The sequence below is a fragment of the Sturnira hondurensis genome, unplaced genomic scaffold, assembly GCF_014824575.4.
Source record: "Sturnira hondurensis isolate 20B ecotype Veracruz unplaced genomic scaffold, ASM1482457v3 Scaffold0001074, whole genome shotgun sequence".
NCBI lineage: Eukaryota > Metazoa > Chordata > Mammalia > Chiroptera > Phyllostomidae > Sturnira > Sturnira hondurensis.
Genome location: NW_028073705.1, coordinates 4,740,704 through 4,750,202, shown reverse-complemented (window position 1 = coordinate 4,750,202; position 9,499 = coordinate 4,740,704). Strand labels below are relative to the sequence as shown.

Genomic DNA, 9,499 nt, shown 5'->3' with positions numbered 1-9,499 from the left:
AAACTCAAAATACTCAAATTTGTGGAGATTAATTAGCATGCTATTAAAAATGAATGGATTAATAATGAGATCAAGGAAAAAATCAAAAACTTTATGGAAACAAATGAAAATGAACACAGAGCAGTCCAAAACTTATGGGACACAGCAAAGACAGTCCTAAGAGGAAGTTCACAGTGATACAGACCTATCTAAAAAATATAGAAACCTTTCAAATAAACAACCTAACCTAATATCTACAAGAACTGGAGAAACAACAACAAACAAAGCCCAGAGTGAGTAGGAGGAAGATAATAACCAAGATCAGAGCAGAATTAAACATCACAGAGACTAAAAGAAACATTCAAAGGATCAATAACTCTAGGAGATAGTTCTTTGAAAAGATAAGCCAAACTGAAAAGCCTTTAAGCAGACTCATCAAAAAAAGAGAGAGAGGACCCAAATAAATAAAGTTAGAAATAAAAGGGGAGAAATTACAAACAACAGCACAGAAATACAAAGGATTGTAAGAAATTACTACAAAAAACTATGTAATTTGAAAATATGGCTGAAATGAACAAATTCCTAAAAACTATAATCTTCCAAAACTGAATGAAGAGGAAGCAGAAAGCCAAACAGACCAATAACAGCTGGTGAAATCAAAGCATTAGTCAAAAAACTCCTGTCACACAAAAGCCCTGGACAGGATGGTTTCACAGGAGAATTTTACAAAACATTTAGGAAGAGCTAACCCCCATTCTTCACAGATTATTCAAAAAAATCCAACAAAAGGGAAGACTTTCAAACTGTTTTTATGAAGTCAGTATGATCCTAATCCCAAAACCAGATATAGACACAACAAAGAAAGAAAACTTCAGTCCAATATCGCTGATGAACATAGACACTAAAATTCCTAACAAAATATTGGCAAACTGCACCCAGCAATACATTGAAAAGATTATACTCCATGATCAAGTGGGATTCACCCCAGGGATGTAAGGACGGCACAATGTTTGCAAAACAATAAACATAATACATTGCATAAACAAAAGAAAATAAAAAATCACATGATCATGTCAAAAGATTTAGGAAAAAAATTGGTGAGGTACAACCCCCATTTATGTTAAAAACACTCAGCAAAGTGGGACTAGAGGGAGCATATCTTGACATAATAAAGGCCATATATGAGAAACCTACAGCTAGATTCATACTCAATGGCCAAAAGCTAAAAGCTTTACCACAAGATCAGGAACAAGACAAGGATGGCTGCTTTCACCACTCTTATTCAACATAGTATTGGAAGTCTTAGCCACAGAAATCAGACAAGAAAAAGAAATAAAGACATCCAAATTGGAAAGGAAGAAGTAAAACTGTCATTGTTTGCAGATGACATGTTAATGTACAAAGATAATCCTATAGACTCCACCAAAACACTATTTAACCTAATAAGTGACGTTGGCAAAACAAAAGAACACAAGACAACATATAGAAATTGAAGGCATTTTGTACACCAGAAATGAAACATCGGAAACAGCTAGCAGGAAAAAAAATCCTATTTGCTATAGAAACAAGAAAAATAAAGTGCCTAGGAATAAACCTAATCAGGGAAGTAAAAGACCTGTACTCAGAAAACTATACAACACTGAACAAAGAAATTAAGGAAGACACAAACAAATGGAATCATATATTGCATTCATGGATTAAAAGAATTAGCATCATCAGAATGTCCATACTAACCAAAGCAATTTGTACATTCAACACAATCCCTATTAAATACCAATGTCATGTTCACAGATATAGAACAAACATTTCAAAAATGTATATGGAACCATAAACTATCCTGAATAGCTGCAGCAATATTGAAAAAGAAGAAGGGATCACAATACCTGATATCAAACTATATTACAAGGACATAGTGATCAAAATAGTCTAGTACTGGCATAAGAACAGACACATAGAACAATGGAACAGAACAGAAAGCCAAGAAATAAACCTTTGTCTCTATCATCAATTAATATTTGACAAAGGGGGGAGAAGCATAAAATGAAGTAAAAATAGCCTCTTCAACAAATGGTGTTGGGAGAGCTGGACAGCTACATGCAAAAAACCCAAACTCAACAACCTACTTATGCCATATACAAAAATAAACTCAAGATAGATAAAAGACTTAAATATAACTTATGGTACCATAAAAGTCCTAGAGGAGAACATAGGCAGTAAAATCTCAGATATTCCCTACGCCAATATTTTCACCTATATGTTCCCTAGAGCAAAGGATACAAAGGAAAAAACAAATGGCACTTCGTCAAAATAAAAAAAAATCAGCAAAATAAAAAGGGAACCAACTATGTGGGAAAATATATTTGCAAATGATACCTAGAAAGAGGGTTTGGTCTCCAAAATATATAAAAATCTCACACTACTACACCCCAAGAAGACAAACAACTCAATTAAAAAATGAACAAAGGACCTGAATAGACACTTCTCCAAGGAGGACAGACAGAGGGCCCAGAGACATATGAAAGGATACTCAACATCACTAGCCATCAGAGAGATCCAAATTAAAACCACAATGAGATAACACTTCACACCAGTCAGAATGGCCATTATAAACAAATCAACAAACAAATGCTGGTGGGTTGTGGGGAAAAAGAAACCGTAGTGCACTGTTGGTGGAAATGCATATTGGTGCAGCCACTGTCGAAAACAGTATGGTCTCTCCTCAGAAAACTAAAAATGGAACTGACTTTTGATCCAGCAAATCCACTGCTGAGATTATACACTAAGAACCTGAATCACTCATTCAAAAGAATCTATGCACCTCAATGTTCATACCAGCACAATTAGAATAGCTGGGTGCTCACTGCAAGCAACCAAAGTGTCCATCAGTAAATGAGTACCTCAAAAACCAGTGGTACATTTACACAGCAGAATACTATACAGGAGAAAGAAAGGAGCCCCTACCCTTCACAACAGCATGGATGGATCTGGAGAGCATTATGCTATGTGAAATAATCCAGGAGATAAAAGATAAATACCACATGATCTCATCTATAAGAAGAACCTAATCAACAAAACAAACAAGAAAGCAAAATACAGACAGAGACATTAAAATGAAAAACAAACTCATAGTAACCAGAGGGAAGGGCAGAGAGGATAACAGTGCAAGTGGGGTGAGGCAGGCCGGGAAGGAAGGGTCATGAAGGAACATAAAGGACGCATGGGCAAAACCAAAGAGGATTAGAGCTGTTGGTGGGAGGTGGGATGGGTGCGGAGAGGGGAATGGTGGGGAGCAAATGGAGACAACTATTCTTTTACAACATTAAAAAATAAAAGAAAGAAAAATAGTGAGAATTCAGTTGGATGTTTTTTCTTTCAAATCATTTTACTCACTTCTCTCTACTAAAATTCTGATTGTTGTGGACTGAAAGTGTCACTCCAAAAATCTTAACCCCCAATGCCATGGTATTAGGAGGCAGGTACTTTGGGAGGTGATTAGGTCATGAGGGTAGAGCCCTTATTTGTGGGATTATTGCCTTTTTCAGAAGACCTGAGCATTTGCTCTGTCTCTCTGCTCTTTGTACCACACAAGGATACAGTAAGTCATAGTCCATAACCCAGAAAAGGGTTCTTACCAGACCATGACCATGATTATATCCAGATCTCGCACTTCCATCCTCCAGAACTGTGAGAAATATATTGCTATTTATAAGTCACCTAGTCTATGATAATTAATTTGGTATAGCAGCCAGAACTGACAAAGACAATAATTTCATTAAGAAAATCCTCCAGAAAAGATTTTATGTCAACCGGATACAAAAGCAATTTTTCAAAGAAGCCTGCTTAATGTATCCCTTCCTCTCTAAACTCCTCTGATATTGCATGGAAGACAACCAGAGTGAGCAGACTTGTTCATATTCATGTATTTGCAGGGTTTAACCTCTTCACTATAGTGACAAGCCAGGCACAACCATCAAAGTGTCATTATTCTACTCAAAATCCATACTCTCCTCAGATATGACACTGTTGCTTTTTTTTAAATAGTTGACGATCCATAAAGGGCACTAGGCAGAAATATCAGTCCCCAATGCAGCCTGTTTGCCGTACTCCAGAGTTATACTTGGTGAAGTTCATGCCAGAACATTCTGCTTCCACTGAGTGTTTAAATGCTCTGAGGAGGAAGAGTGGATAAGCCCTGTTCCTGGTTGACAATCTTGAAATGAGTAGGTTTTCAAACAGTGAAACCTGTCCAGTCATCAATCTGTGCTTAGGAATGAGCTCTTGGTGCATAAGAATTTGGTAAATTTTCATTCAAACTCTGCTTTTTTTCAGTTTTCTCTTGTGCTTGTAGAGAGTTTTCTCATTTGATGCATCACTATTCTTTTCCCTTGCTTTAAAAAAAATCTTCACTTGAGGTGAAGAAATCTTCACTTCTATTAATTTTAGAGTGAGAGGAAGAGAGAGAGAGAAACATCAATGTGAGAGAGAAACATCAGTCTGTTGCCTCTGGTACATATCCCAAGTGGGGATGAAACCCACAACATTTTGGTGTATGGAATGACACTCCAACCAACTGAACCACCTAGCTGGGGCTCCCCTGCTTTGTTTTAACTCAAATGTTGTGTGTCCTACTTCATCTTCCAAAGAAAGATTGTGATGGCTATAGCCATTACTGAGAAACCACCCAACAAGGCAGGAACCATTTGCTCCATCTGGTGAACTTAATCAAGTCCATTTTCCATCAGCTTCTCAGTTCTGAGTTTGGCTCCACAATTAAAGGGGAAAAATAAGAAACTTTTTGCAGGCTTGAGCCTGACCCAGCTTCTTTCCTTGTGTAGTTTCAGCCCAAATATTGGAGAACTTTGCAAATGATCCTAGATCTAATTGTCCCATTGGATTTACCTCTAGACTCTCCAAATCTGCCTCCCCTCTTGGCTGCTTCTTCCCTGGCCCCTTGAATAGTTGATGTTTATACAACACCAGCATTTACAAAGTGCTTTCACACACAAGAGGAGACAAAATAAAGTAATTACATCCTACAAGCCAGGAACTGGGCAAGACACTTAACAAGTATTATTACAACTAATCTTCAGACTCCATGGTGAGTTTTACTATTCTCATTTTACACATGAAGAAAATGAAATATGCAGCTCCTAGTGAAATCTTGCCTCATGATTTTTGCATAAGATACACAAAAATGAATACTTTCATCATTCCAGTTTCTGTTTCTTAAGGAGATCTGTGATGGTCAGAAACCATCTTTATATTTGTGATTGTATATCCATCTTTTATAATCATCTTGCTCATAACTAATTACATAACATTTTTTAAATTTTTCCAGTTGGACTTTATTGAGTATTTTCAAAGCATTCAACTTCGTGTTAAAGAAAGCAACACTTTTTGTTGTTGTTGAGCTCATATTTTAATTATTTACATAATGATAAAATATGCAAGTACAAGTGGCATAAATAGACTTAGGAAGAGCCCAACTGAGTCTTGGAGAGACAGACTTTCAAGTAGTGTATGCAACAGTGTGGAGACACACCAGGGCAGTGACTTACCCCCTTTTTCATCTCATGGCACACACAAACTAATTACTAAAACTCTGCGGTACACCAAAAGACATAATTTTTGCTGATCTGAAAATATGTATAAATATTTTATTTGATTTATTCACACCGGATGGCTGTTGTTGTGTTGGCTGTTGTCACTTTTTCAATTTGACAATCCAAGGGAAGAGAGATCACTATACAGTCAAGTATTGCATGTTTTAAAAATTCTTGGGGCACAGTGGTTGAAAATCGCTGTACTGCAGAGTAGCTTTGTAGCCTCAAGCCTCAGTATGAGCATTTCAGAAAATGGAGGTGAGTAGTTTTACTGATAATTGATATGTATTGTGTGATAATACCCTTTCCTTATATGCATATTGCTATTTTTATGAACAGAACAATTTAAATAGGTAGAATATCTATCATTTTAAAATTTAACTGATTCACTTGGGTTTGTTGCCTAATTAGCTTAATGCATCCTGTCATAATTTGGGGGCATCATAGTGGTATTCTAGCATGGATGGCAGGGTGTGGCCCCCGGGAAAGGTTAATTTTTTTAAGTGTTAAGCATAAGCTGTGAGTTAAGTCTGCACTAAAGCAGGATCCATGGTTATTTTTTAGTAGATGAAGTATAAAACTTTATATACACCCTCAGTGCTTTGTGATGGACATGCATCCATTCATACTATTTGTTTATTCAATGATATTTACTGAGCCAGCTTTTATGTTTTAATTGAGGAGAAAACAATCATAAATAAAAATCGACACAGTCTCTCTCCTGGTAGAATTTTCAGGCTTTGATGGAGTCCTCAGGGAAACAAAAGTTAAATTGTAACAACAAAGAGTGCTATAGAGAAGAGCCACTTCAATTTAATGTAGTTAGGAAGGTCGGGGATAGCTTTCTGGGAAATGACACTTAAAATCAGAAGAAGGCCTTGGAATCAGCCAGTGGAAAAGGAGAAAGAAGAACATTCGGGAAGAGGGAACAGCATGTAAAAAGACCATGTTCTAGGGGCAAACAAAGCAATTTCAAGGGAATAAAATTATCAATAAAAACAATAAAGTGTCTTCAGTCAGAATGGATGTCCCCAAAAGAAACGCTGGACTTTCTAACAGGTATTTGACTCACTGAAAGGGAAAGTTTCAGATTTCCCCTTGCTAATTTCCAGGACCTTTAAGCAGCAGTAGCAATGAGTGCCTTAAAGAGGGACATATAAGAACTAACTCAGCAATCAAACTTCCAGGGTAGAGACAGTTAGAGGTGGAGATGTGCAGGAAATGAGAATGACCAGACACAGCTATGGAAAGGCACTAGGCTGAATGTCGGGGACTGGGGCATAAGGGATCCCTGTTATGTAGCAGCTGTATGACATCTAGTAAGGCATTAGTTTCCCAAGAGATTATGGTCCTTGTCATGGTTCTAAATCCTGATTTAGCCACTTATTAATACGTACCCTTGGGCAAGTTCTATAGTTAACCTAAACCTCAGTGTTTTCTCTTTGAACAAATAGAAATAATAAAGTCCTCCTTGTGGAATCATAAGAATCGAAGAGATAACCAATGTAAAGTGATCAGAGCAGATGCTGTTGGTGCTCCACCCCACCCCCACCCCCACAGCTGCCCATGTTCCAGGACACATTTCTGATGGACAGCAGGTACATTTTATGCCTGAGGACTTACTTTCCAAATCCATGCAAAATGCACACTTCCTTGTGTTTCAGAACAGCCTTTAGACAATGACCCCAGACTTGAGCATAAATACTCCAGTTTCTTTGCCCTTTAATTAAAATAATTCTGAGGTTTGAGTTTTACTCCTTTTCCAAGATTTTTCCCAGATTATTAAGTTTCACCTACATTGTGCTTCTAGAATAACCACCTGCACTCAAACCTTTATGCTAGGATCTGCTTCTTGAAGAACCCAAACTAAGACATTGAATAATACCTATTATGTAATAATCACTCAACAAATATTTGAAGAATTAGTGATCTATGATGGTAATTCTTATGCCTACTATAGAAAATAAGTTTTCCAGAAGAACTCTAATGATTATTCCAATTTCTAGAAGAACTTGAAAGATTGTTCCAGCATTTAAACTCAGAATAGAAAATATTATTTTTCTCTGGTACATAAAAAAAAAACAGAGACTAGCTTTGTTGGTAAAATAAAAGGTAACTAGATTCCAAAAAAGAGTCATATTCATTGTTAAGAAAGCCAAGCAGCCCTGGCTGGTGTAGCTCAGTGGATTGAGCGCGGGCCTGTGAACCAGACGATCACAGTTTGATTCCCAGTCAGGGCACATGCCTGGGTTTCAGGCCAGTTCCCGTCAGGGGCCAGCTCCCAGCAGGGGATGCACGATAAGCAACCATACATTGATTTTTCTCTTCCTCCCTCCTTCCCTTCCCCTCTAAAGACAAATAAATAAAATATTTTTTTAAAAAAAAGAAAGCCAAGCAAAGACCCAAAGATATCAGCGGATATTATTAATAAATTATTTGAAAGAGCTTAAAAAGCCACAAAAAGCCAAATGCCAGTGCTTCTTCTAGGACACAAGCTCAGAATCCTGTTGGTACTTCAGACTTAGTAGAAACTGGCCTCTCCCTCTGTCTTCCAATATTTCAGGACCGTGATTGATATAAAGATGTAATATATTATGTAGGTTTACATTTAGAATTCAGGGGCACTCATGGCAGTGAGTAGGCCTATGGATGGTTTGACTAATCAGTGAGAGGGCATCTGCAAGGATGTAAATCAAAATTTACATCAAAGGATGTTTTCAAAATTAAAAGAAGTTGGTTATGTTCGCAACTGTCCCCTTGGCAGTGTCAAGCCTACCTTTTAGAGATAAGTGTAAAGATTGGTAATGGTAGCAAACTCCAGCCAGTAAATGTTACCAGGGGCACCTGAATCAGGGGGCTCCCTGCCTTGGTTCTTGTCTTGCTTGCAAAAGAAGAATTCAAGTAAGATGCAGCCCATATAGTGGAAATGCAGTAGCAGGTTTGCTTCTGAAATGTAGTATGTTTGTTACCCAGTATGTTCTATACATATAAGCACCTGGCTACAATTGGGTGCTCAGCTAACCTGAGCTCACTGACTATTGGAGTTCAGGGATTATATACTTTAGTCAGCTTCTAAGTACCCCTCTTTCTCCCTCTTCTAGACCTTGGGATTAATGTACAGCTACAAAAACTTTATTTTTCAGCTAGTGAAGACTCTTTGTCTTAGTTAGTGAAATTGCTACGAAAGTTAGTAAAATTGCTAGAGTCTCCCTTTCCCAGTACACAGAGTTTCAAGGGCTCCCTTCCTCCTGCCTGTGATGTTCAGAACACCCAGCGATCTTCTCTGACTGAGCTCAGGACAGCTGAGTCAGTGGGTGAGACGTGACTGCCTCCTCCTCCCTGCCTTAGTTTACTGCCTATTCTATTTGACATAAGGACATTTTACTCCATGACACTCCTTGTAAACTTCAAGCTAAGTATCACACAGTTATACTATTTTTATTATTAAATAGTATTACCTTAATAATAAAAATCTATTAGAAAAACTGTGCTCAGCTGGCTTTAAGATTAAGAACACTGAGCTACCTAGTAGAATATTTTACCCAGGGTTGTTTTTTTGTTGTTGTTTGTTTGTTTGTTTTGGTACATTCAAGCCAAGAGAAGAAAACTAACTCTCAGACTGTACCTTGGTCTTTAAAAATAGTAATTTGCATTGTTTACTGTGTGATAGTCACTGGGTAGAATATCTTGTGTGTATTATTTTATGTATCCTCATAACCATCTTCCAAATGGTAGCTTTGGCGTATAAACAATTTTAAAATTTAGTGACTTAACACAATAACTAACTATTTCCCATGAGGATAGGCCAAGCTGTGCAGGGCCAGCGGTCTCAGCTGGGCTCACTCACGTGCCTGGGGCCTTGGCTGGGACAGCTGGGTTCTCCTGGCTCTGCTCCACAAGATCTCCCATTCTTTAGG

At 37.6% G+C, this 9,499-nt stretch overlaps 1 long non-coding RNA gene across 1 annotated transcript; it reads left to right on the top strand.

The window, feature by feature from the left end:
• The first annotated feature begins 402 nt into the window (after positions 1-402).
• On the top strand, positions 403-7,600 carry LOC118997071 (uncharacterized). Its single transcript, XR_005068601.1, has 3 exons — positions 403-527; positions 7,106-7,110; positions 7,589-7,600. It is a non-coding gene; the product is annotated as an uncharacterized LOC118997071 (long non-coding RNA).
• Positions 7,601-9,499: the final 1,899 nt, after the last annotated feature.